This window comes from Cucurbita pepo, chromosome LG20 (genome assembly GCF_002806865.2).
Source record: "Cucurbita pepo subsp. pepo cultivar mu-cu-16 chromosome LG20, ASM280686v2, whole genome shotgun sequence".
Lineage (NCBI taxonomy): Eukaryota > Viridiplantae > Streptophyta > Magnoliopsida > Cucurbitales > Cucurbitaceae > Cucurbita > Cucurbita pepo.
The window spans coordinates 5,816,435-5,827,993 of NC_036657.1; the positions used below are offsets into that span (position 1 = coordinate 5,816,435).

Here is an 11,559-nt window from a genome sequence, read left to right on the forward strand (position 1 = left end):
TTTGACTTTTTTTTTTTTTTTTTAAAATCATAATTAAGATAAATTACGGTGTGTGGAGGACTTACAATATTTTAAAAATTGAATAACTAATTTTTTTTAATTAACATGATATTAATTATTATATAACAATGATATTAATAATTTTTATTTTTTTTAATTAACATTTTTTATTGTACTGTAAAAAAATAAAAGAAATATAAAAAAAATACAAAAATATATTTATGCTCCTAAAGTTTAGAAGTAGTATTGATAAAAATGATAAATTAATAATTGTATTAATTTATTATTCATTAATTAATAATTTATTATTGATAAAATTAGAAGTTGTATTAATTGTAACAATATTCATTTGTTTTCAAATATTTGTCATTATAAATCCATCATTAAAATTCTATTAGTACTTGTTTATTAAATAAACTTAATTTTATTAATATAAAACTAAATTAATTTGGTCAACAATTGGGGTGGTGGCGCAGTTGGCTAGCGCGTAGGTCTCATAGCTAAATTGAGTGATCCTGAGGTCGAGAGTTCGAACCTCTCTCACCCCAATGAAACATTTTTTTTTTTCTTTTCTTCTTAACTAACCGGAATTTGAAAGAAATCCGGGCAGCGACTGACCGGGTCAGCTTTACTTAAAAAGAAAAAAAGAAAAAAAAAAAAAAAAACAAATGATCTCAAAGTTTAATTTGATGCATTTGAAAATTTAAAGTTAAAAGACATTTAATTTTTTTTTAACCATCTTCTATATTCAAATACAAATATTTATTATCTCAAATATTTATACTCATGTAGTAAATATATTTACTATCAATTGTGGTTATATTTATTATTCTAGTCATCAATTTTATTTCATATTGGTTTAAGCTTAAAGTACCTATTCCTTAATTTTTTTTAAAAAATTGAATAATATAATTAAATACAAATTAAGTATTCAAATGAGATACTTGAGCATTGACATAACAATTATATTAAAAAAAATTATTTATTTTGAATTAACATTTTTCATTACACCGAAATATAAAAATAAAATAGCTATACTAATCTAAATAAGACTAATAAGAGCAAAAATATATTTATACTCCTAAAGTATTATAAACAAATAATTTATTAATTTAAATCAAGTTTATTCATTAATTTAAATATTCGTTTGTTTTCAAATATTTGTCATTATAAATCCACTGTCGTTAAAATTTTACCAGTATATGTTTATAAACTAGTTAAAATAATTTATCAACAGTTGGGGTGGTGGCGCAGTTGGCTAGCGCGTAGGTCTCATAGCTAATTTGGGTAATCCTGAGGTCGAGAGTTCGAGCCTCTCTCGCCCCAATTTATTATTATTATTATTATTATTTTTTTTTTTTTTTATTTCATTTAAACGGAATTTATATTTCAACGAATTAAACAGCAAAAACTTGACCAAAAAGAAAAAAGAAAGAAATCCGGGCAGCGACTGAACCGGGTTAGCTTCGGAACTTTTTTTTTTTTTTAAAAACAAATTATCTCAATGTTTAATTGGATGAATTTGGAAATTTAAATTTAATATTATTAAAAGACATTTAATTTTTTATTAACCAGGGACACAAATATTTATTATCCCAAATCTTAAATATTTAACATGAATTTAATATATTTACTACCAAAATTGTTGATATATTTATTATTCCATTGGTTGATAGTTTTCAAATTTATTTTATATTGGTTTTTACAAAATAACTAGTCATTCATACTTTTTAAAAATTATTATTTGACAAACCGACCGCTATCACTTGGAAAAATGTGAACATAGTATTAAAAAAATAATAGTAAGAGCTAAAACTAAGACACTCGAAAGTAATTTAGAGATTATAAGTTGTAAATAAATTTGAGAGGGTGACCGTTCACGTGGTTGTATTTTTATTTATTTATTATTATTTCAAAATCTAGTTGGTTATGTTTGTTGTAAATAAGAAATTGTGGAGAATAGGGAAGAAATTGAAAGGGGTTGTAGAAGATGAGAATTTGAAAGGAATTTAAAGAAATTAATGAAGAAGAAAAACATAAGAAAATAGGGGAAGATATTAAAAAACAGATGAACTTGTAGAGAGATAGAGAGATTTGGTTTAAATGGTAAGTACAGGGTTCAAATATTTTAATGCGTTGCCATCGTAGATGGATCGACATTTTCATCAAGCTCTTTGTAACTGATCGAAGTGGGGAATTTCGATGTGGTTGCATCTCTAACCGTTGATTGTTTATGATTTAACATGGTTCACTGCAATAAATAATGGATAATAATGGATACGATAGTTAGTTGTGTGAGCAAATGGAAAAATATGGATGTGAAAAAATGCTTAAGCTAAATGTAAAAATGAGGAAGTAGTAGAGATGTGAGTTTTCATAAAGGCTAAAGACCATGTATATAGTGATATGGGTAATTGTCAACAAACTAACCAAGTTGACACACTTTCTACTTGGTAAGGCCATGTATACAGTGGATACATGGACACAATTGTACATGAGAGAGATCGTTAAACTACGTAAAGTTCCAGTATCAATTGTGTCAGACTGAGACCACGCTTTATATCGGCTTTCAGACGCGGCCTTAAGAAAGCGCTGGGTACTCACTTTTATATCGGCTTTCAGACGCGGCCTTAAGAAAGCGCCGGGTACTCACTTCAATTCGAGTACTACCTTCCACCCACAGACAGATGATGAAACTGAATAGTTGAACCAAATTGTTGAAGACATTTTAGATGTCTGCCTTTTAACAGAAAGGTAAGTTGAGTCCACGCTTCTTCGATAAGGTCGCAGACCTAATCCTCGTAGGTTTGGAAATTACCTACTAGTCCAAACTAGCTTCGCTACCAAGCCCAACCTTGCTCTGCTGCAGCCCAATAATCCATTTAGCCAGTCCAACCCAATCCCGCCTGCTGCAGCCCAGCCCAGACACAAACCCACAACCTAGACTGACCTGGCGACCCGACCTTGATCCGATAATCTGCGACCCGAACAAACCTGCGGTTCGACTGATGCGATGACCTGTGACCCAAACTGACCAAGTGACCCGCACCTTAACTTGAGTCCCCCGTCCGGCCCATACCAAGTCGCCGTGGCCTAGTTTCGTTGTTGGCCCAATGCCAGCTTACCTGATGCTCTCATCCGTACGCCTGACCAATACCCAACTTCAACCCGCACAGCTCGGCCTCGAGCGCCACTTGCCTAGGCTCGATTTCCAGCAGCTCCAATTGCTTAATCGGCTTAGTTAGATGTTTTTATTTTACCCCGTTCCAGTTAAAAAGGTTTTACTTTTGAGTTGGTTGGATGAATTGTATGAAGCACGAACCGCGCATGCTCTATAGCTCCTTCACATATTATACACTGTGACTATTTGATGTGAATTTATGTTATATTATAACTTATGCTATGATTTTGTTATGGATATGGTTGTGACTCCTATTATTTAGGATGCATGATACCAATATATGTTTGCTATGCACACCATGTTAGCATGATTATTTGTACATATAAAAGATTGTTGTGCCATGTATGTATTTATGAAAGAACGAATGTACGACCTGCATCATATGTTTTTGTTATGATTTAAAGCTATGGAGACCTCATACATTTTTGTATGTCATGTGCATCAAGATACTTCCTCGTTATGATGAGTACTAATGTATATATTATGATATCTATGTATGCCATGATATTATGTTGGCATGTTTCCCTTCATGGCTTCAGCAGTGTGAGTGTGCGCTAGCTAAAGTGCAGACCCAAAGGGTACGTATACGCCAACCTAGTGAGTCCATGTGCGTGTTTGAGAATCGTATGTAGAGGAGTATTACACAACTAATTTGGTTTGGCTTGGATAAAAGAGTTCAAGACCATGAAATATTTTTAATGAAATGATAGGTTCCTCCATGATTGCTTCTATATGTATTTCCCGACCCTAATAGTGGAGTCACTTACTGGGTATTTCTTAAAATATTCAAGCCACGTGTTACTCTTATTTTTTAGGTAAAGGTAAGTCACCCCTTGTACGGCTGACGATTTCACAGTGATGACCATGGGATCAAAGTATAAATGAGAGAACAAGAAGTGAAACAAGCAAACAAGTTGCCAAACTTTATGAACCCTAAAATCCGAAAAGATAAGCAATTAAAATAGTCTCCAACAAAGTGAGCGTATCATCCACCCTATTTATTTATTTATTTATTTTTTTGCTCTCTCCTTCTATCCTTCAAATTTTCAAGCCAAACAACAACAAACTCGATCTAGATGAGTAGGATGAACAAGAGAGACAACACAAAGAGAAAGGTTGGCTAGAGATTTATATCGACGACTTTTTTGTATATACAATTATGGAGAATACAGAAAATGTTGCTTTTTTTGGCCCTTAATCTCATATTAATTAATTAATTGATCCCTGTTTTGATGATAATAAATGTACGTTTAATTATTAACTATTTTTAGTATTTTAAACTGTCTACGGATAAGGATGAAAATAACGATTTCAACCACTTCTCAATCACTCAAATCAAAGCTAAAACCAAGAAATTACCTATCAAAATAATAGACAAATCAAAGTGTCAGTTCTTATTATTATATTTCTAAATAAAATTATTTACTAATTATTATATTTTTAAATAAAATTATTTATCTATAAATTTGAATATTTTCCCATCGATTTATATTATTACTCTATTATATTATTATAATATTATATTTTAAAATTTTGGTATTATTATTATTATATTATTATATTTATAATAAATTTTAAAATTTGAATGTAACTATTTCTCACATCACTTTTTATTATTATTATATTATATTTATAATAAATTTTGAATTTGTGATGGAAGGTTACTCACCTTAATTTTTATTCTTCTTATATTATATTATTATATTTAAAAAATATAATAAAAATAAATTAAAAAAATTTCTTATTATTTATTTTTAATATCTACCTTTCATTTCTCTTAGTTAATATTAATTCCTACTTTTTTACACTTTTCTTCTCTATTTAAATTCATCAACTTTCTGGTATTTCTGAACACACAACTTCCATATTTCTTCAATCTTCAATTTTCTAAAGCCTTTATTGTTGCTCTTCCTAAGTTTCCAATTTTATTTTTATTCATCTTTTGATTTTTTTATTGTGTGCTCCAAATTGTAAATCTAGTCTTTTAGAAAGTTATGATGTGTTCTTACCAAATTCAAATACTTGTATCGGTTTGATTCTGAGTCATGGAAAAAATTGAGTTTGCTCTTGAACTCGTAAAAAGCGCGGTGTAGTGGTTGGGCTCTGATCCATGGAAAGAGTCGAGAAAGTTCTTTATTCAAATTTCGAAGAGGCGCTTAGGGGGTGGAGTAGGTCGAGTTTGACCGAACCACTATAAAATTGTCATATTTTCTAACTCTTTCTTATTTAATTTCAAAATTATTATTGTGATTTATTGCATATTGTAGTTGATTATTGTTTTGACTTGAACTAATTTGTTATAGTAATTATCATCTTCTACTTGTTGATAAAAAGTTTCATAATTAGAAAAATTAATCTTGCTTAAGTACTTTTATTATTAAAACCCTATTCACCCCACTCTAGAGTTGCCATAGATCCAACAATTGGTAATAGAGCAGGTTGCTCTTATAGATTTTTTATATAAACCTTGTTGTTCGAGCTTATGTCAAACCTACGTGTTAAAAATGGTTTTAGTGAAGGACAATCAACCTCCAGACCCCTTAATTTGATGGAACAAATTATACCTATTGTAAAGGTAGAATGAAAATTTATTTGCAATCGGTTGATTAACAATTGTGGTTAAATGTTAGCAAAGGTTCTTATATCCCGATAAAAATTGTTAATAATATTGCGGCGCCTAAAATAGGAGGGGAATTTGATGAGCGAAAAATTGTTCTTTGTGCCATAAGTAATGATGAATTGAATAGAGTATATACGTGTTCTTCGACCTATGAAATTTGGAAAACTCTTGAAATAACTCAGGAGGGACCAATCAAGTTAAAGAAACAAAAATTAGCATGTTAGTTCATAATTATCAACTATTTAAAATGTATGAAAATGAATCTATTGATGATATGTTTACTAAATTTACTGATATTCTAAATGCTTTTAAAAATCTTGGAAAGTATATTACTTTCGAAAATGTAAGAAAAATTCTTACGTCTCTATCTAAAGGTTGGGAGGCAAAAGTGACGGCGATTCAAGAAGCTCTGTGACTATTTGACGTGAACTTATGTTATATGTTATATTATAAGTTATGCTATGATTTTGTTATGGATATGGTTGACTCCCATTATTTATGATGCATGATACCAATATATGTTAGCTATGCACACCATGTTAGCATAATTACTTGTAGATATAAAATATTGTTGTGCCATGTATGTATTCATGAAAATGTTTATGAAAGAACGAATGTACGACCTGCATCATATGTTTATGTTATGATTTAAAACTATGGAGACCTCATGCATTTTTGTATGTCATGTGCATCAAAATACTTGCTCGATATGATGAGTGCTGATGTGTACATTACGATGTCTATGTATGCCATGATATTATGCTGGCTCCTTTCCCTTCATGGCTTCAGCAGTGTGAGTGTCCGCTAGCTAAATTGCAGGCCTAGGGTACGTATACGCCAACCTAGTGAGCCCATGTGCGTGTTTGAGAATCGTATGTAGAGAAGTACTACACAACTAATTTTGGTCTAGACAGGATAGAAGAGTTCAAGGCCATGAAATATTTTTAATGAAATGATAGGTCCCTCCATGATTGCTTCTATATGCATTTCTCGACCCTAGTAGTTGATAAGCTTCAACAATGCTAGATTTTTGCAAAGCTAGAGGTTCTTCTGGAATCCTTGCAAAACGTTCACAGAGAAAGCTAACTTAACAGATTGATTCCAACCAAGAGCTGGTTAGAAGATGAATGACTCTTAGATCGAACTTGGAATCTATAATGGTCACTCTTAGATACCAAGACAATTCAATCCAGAATTAGCTTGATCAAAACTAATTCAATGAATTGGTTTATACATCAAACCTAATGCAAGGTTTGAAAAAGAATAACACAAAAAAGGTATGAAGAAAACACAAAAATTTTGTTTGTATTCAACTATTTTCAAACATTGAATATTACATGCCTTTAACTGATAACCCTAATATAATAAAGTTCAACCACCAACTACATATCACTAATAAATGCTATTAAATACAAATTAAAGAAAATGAGGCATTCATAAATTGTCTTAATTGGTAATTCAACTACGAATGACAAGTCTTTTAGTCACTTTTCAATGTCAGCCACTCCATTATTTTCTTGATTTGATACTTGAATCTTCTTTGTATTACTTCTTGTAATTGCCCGTTCAGGTACATGGAAGTGATCAGTTGTTGGATTCATATCATCCTCCTTTCTTTAAAAGAATTTGTCCTCAAATCAAATTCTTTGTTCTTTCCGACAAGAACTGAATATTGTTTTTTTTTTCTCTAGTACTATATTTTTTTTCTCACCTTTTTTTTTTTCTTTCTTGGTTTTCACTCATCCTTTGCCCCCCTCACTTTTCTCTTTTTTTTTTCCACTCTTATCTCTTTCTTTTACCTTAGTTTATTCCTCCACTGTGGTTCTTCCTCTTCTTTTCTTTTCTTCTCTAATTTCAATTGGTCATAATGTACTTCATATTGGAGACAACGGAAATAAAGTAAATTTCTTCCCACACAAAGTAAAAGTATACTTGTTCATCAAACCATCAAATGTTACCTTTCTATCATATTGCCAAGGTCGGCCGAATAAGATGTCCCCCGCATGCATTGGTACGACATCACAAAGAACTTCATCTTTATATCTTCCAAGAGTAAAAGAAATAAGAGCTTGGGAGTTCACCTTAATTTCTTCTTTGTTTGTTAACCAATGAAGTTTGTATGGTTTTGGATGGGGATGGACAGAAAGTTGAAGTCTTTTTACAAGGAAGCTGCTTACCACATTTGTGCAACTTCCACTATCAATCACCAAGCTGCATGGGTTTCCTTTGACCAAACATCTTGTGTGGAACAAGTTTTCCCTTTGATCTTCAAATTTCTCTTCCTTGATTTGAACATTGAGTACCCTTCTTGTGATCAAAGATATGGAATTACCTTCTTCAACATACTCATCATCATATGCTGCGATTTCTTCCACAAGCTGTGAATCATGATCCTCACATTCATCATCTGAATCAAGTATACCATTCCTTATCACCATAACTTTTTTATTAACACACTCTTTGCTCATGTGTCCAAACCCTTTGCACTTCCAACATTGAATAGAACTAGACTTCTCCTTTACCGTCTTTGAAGCTTCATTCTTTTTACCAATGGAACTCTCAGCCTCCACTCTTTTAGCAGCCACAAACTTTTCTTTTGGTGACATTGATTCATTTCTATTCACAAAACTATCCTTGTTCCAAGTTTTAGAATTTGAAAAGGTGTTAGTTCGTGATGTGTACCTTTTTGAATGCTCTTTTTCTTCCTTCAATTGGTCTTCAATTTTGAGAGCATAATGATACATGTCTTCCAGATATGGTGGTGGATTTCTGTCAACAAGATGAGCAATTTCTCGATTCAAACCTCCAAGGAATCTAGACATGGTATCTTCTTCTTCTTCTCTAACATTTGCTCTTTTCATCATAGTTTCCATCTCTTGATAATATTCCGCCACACTTTTTGTTCCTTGCCTCAAACCTTGCAATTTAGTTTTCAAGTTTCTTTCATAATGTTTTGGAACATACTTTTTTCTCATGACTTTTTTAAGTTCTTCCCAAGTCTCTATTGGATCCTCCTCTTTTCTTCTCTCGGATTTGAGGTGTTGGTACCAATCACCGGCATGATTGGTAAATTCGGCAATAGCAAGTCTCATCTTCTTATTTTCACTATAGGTGTTGCAATCAAACACATGCTCTATCTTTCTTTCCCATTGCAAGTATGCCTCAGAATCTGCCGTTCCACAAAATGGTNGGGTGGGATTTTGAGTTTAACTCTCCAATCTCTATCTTCATGTACTCTTTCTATCATTCTAGGTTGCATAATATTTACATGGTTATTTCTTTCTCTCCATCTTCCTTCAACTTGTCTTTCTTGTACTACTACTATACTTTCATCTTCTTGTAATGTTTGTTCTTGTCTTTGTTGTTGCGCCCTTCTTTCTTGTCTATCTTCCATCATCATTTCCATCATACCTTGAATTGCTTGAAGAATGGTTATATTAAGATCTGGTATTGGTGGTACTCCTTCTCCATTATGTGACATTTTGTTATCAGTAATAGGGACCTCTCCACACTTTTCACAAAAATTTCACTCATGGACACTCTTGTTTAACACTCGTAGGCTTTTGGTATTAGGTCAAGAATGTAAAGCTAACTTTTTTTTTTTTTTTTTTTTTTTTTTTTTTTTTTTTTTTTTTTTTTTTTTTTTTTTTTTNTTTTTTTTTTTTTTTTTTTTTGCGCAATCTTGCTTTAAGCTTGATTATAATCAATTATAATCAATTCAATGATCAACTCTAACAAGCTAAGACTAGTATGTCAAGGATCAAGAGCTTGAAAATTTTGAACAAACTCAAATAAATGATAAGAACTGAATATATATTCTTTTTTTCTCATCACTGATTTTTTTTCGTACTAATTCTTCTTTTCTTTTCTTTTTTCTTTTCTCGATAATCTGAAAGAGACAAAAAAAAAAAAAAAAAAAAAAAAAAAAAAACAATTTCCATATTGAGAGAAACGGAAATAAAAAGAAGAAATGTTTATTAACTGGGAGGAAGAGAGTCAACCAGAGAGTTGTGGCGGTCGGAAGGGCCTGACGGANATAACAGATTGATTCCAACCAAGAGATGGTTAGAAGATGAATGACTCTTAGATCGAACTTGGAATCTATGATGGTCACTCTTAGATACCAAGATAATTCACTCAAGAATTAGCTTGATCAAAACTAATTCAATGAATCGGTTTAAACATCAAACCTAAAGCAAGGTTTGAAAAAGAATAACTATCAAGAAAACACAAATGTTTTGTTTGTATTCTAACTTTTTTCAAACATTGAATATTACATGCCTTTGAATGGGCCCACAAGATAACCCTAACATAATAAAGTTCAACCACCAACTACAAATCACAAATAAATGCTATTAAATACAAATTGAAGAACATAAGACATTCATAAATTGTCTTAATTGGTAATTCAACTACCAATGACAAGTCTTCTAATCACTTTCCAATGTTAGCGATTCCATTATTTTCTTGATTTGATACTTGAATCTTCTTTGTATTGCTTCTTGTAATTGCTCGTTCGAGTACATGAAAGTGATCAGTTGTTGGATTCATATCAGTAGTTGAGTCACTTACTAAGTATTTCATAAAATACATAAGCCACATGTTACTCTTATTTTTCAGGTAAAGATAAGGCACCCTTGTACGACTGACGATTTCGCAGTGATGGCCATGAGATCAAAGTTAAGATAGCTACATTTATGTTGTTTTCCTTTCGTAGCCTTAGCATAGATTCGAGAAAACACAATTTTCTTAGTTTTATTTAAATTTGCATTCATTTATTTTTCGCCACTTTATTTTAATAATATATTTATGAACATTTGTCCATAGTCTCGTTATGTGTTATTTTACATGATTCTTTAGACTACATCGTGCTTGGAAAACAAAACCCAACGAATTTTCCGAGTAAAAATGAAACAAGCAAACAAGTTTCCCAACTTTATGAACCTTAAAATCCCCAAAGATAAGCAATTGAAATAGTCACCAACAACATGACAGGATCATCCGCCCTATTTTTTTTTAGCTCTCTCCTTCTATCTTTAAAATTTTCAAATCAAACAACAACAAACTCCATTCAGATGAAAGCAGGAAGAACAAGAGAGACAACACAGAGAGAGAGGTTGGTTAGAGACTTATGCCGGGACCCGTTAGAATTAGTAACCGTCACGACAGCGCTATGTAAAACATAACGATCGTTATCCTGCCATTGGATGTATGCGTCCGTACCCTCGTGATGGGATAGGGGTATCCCCTCAGATGCATGAACATACATAATGCATGAGGTTCCCACTACTTCTACAATTTCATTATCCTTTAATACAACCTCGCTAGCATTAAGTACATATCATATCATTTTTCATATCGTTTCAGATATCGTTCATCATTAATATCATATGATTTCTCATTCTTCCGTTCTCAAATCATACAAAATTCTAACGGGGTTATATTTCATGTCATTTATCGTAATTTCATGTCATTCATATCATGCTATATACACATAATTTAAGAGACCTAACATAACGTTCTATGCTTTTAACATAACATTTCATCATATACACATCATACCATGACATATTGCATCACAATGTATCATATCATAAACAAGTAATAACGTAAACACTTCATAGTCATGTCATTCTCTAACTTATCATAGCATTAACATTCTTATACCTATCACAGACATATCATTACGTGAACGTACCTTAGTCATATCATCACAAGAACTTAACCTAATGCTATCGTTCTATCAATCTATCACAAA

General features: G+C 31.6%; 2 non-coding genes across 2 annotated transcripts; both read left to right on the plus strand.

Moving 5' to 3' along the window:
* The first annotated feature begins 461 nt into the window (after nucleotides 1-461).
* On the plus strand, nucleotides 462-548 carry TRNAM-CAU. Its single transcript is given in 2 exon segments — nucleotides 462-499; nucleotides 513-548. It is a non-coding gene; the product is annotated as a tRNA-Met (tRNA).
* Nucleotides 549-1,239: 691 nt separating this feature from the next.
* TRNAM-CAU lies at nucleotides 1,240-1,326 on the plus strand. Its single transcript is given in 2 exon segments — nucleotides 1,240-1,277; nucleotides 1,291-1,326. It is a non-coding gene; the product is annotated as a tRNA-Met (tRNA).
* The last annotated feature ends 10,233 nt before the right edge of the window (nucleotides 1,327-11,559 follow it).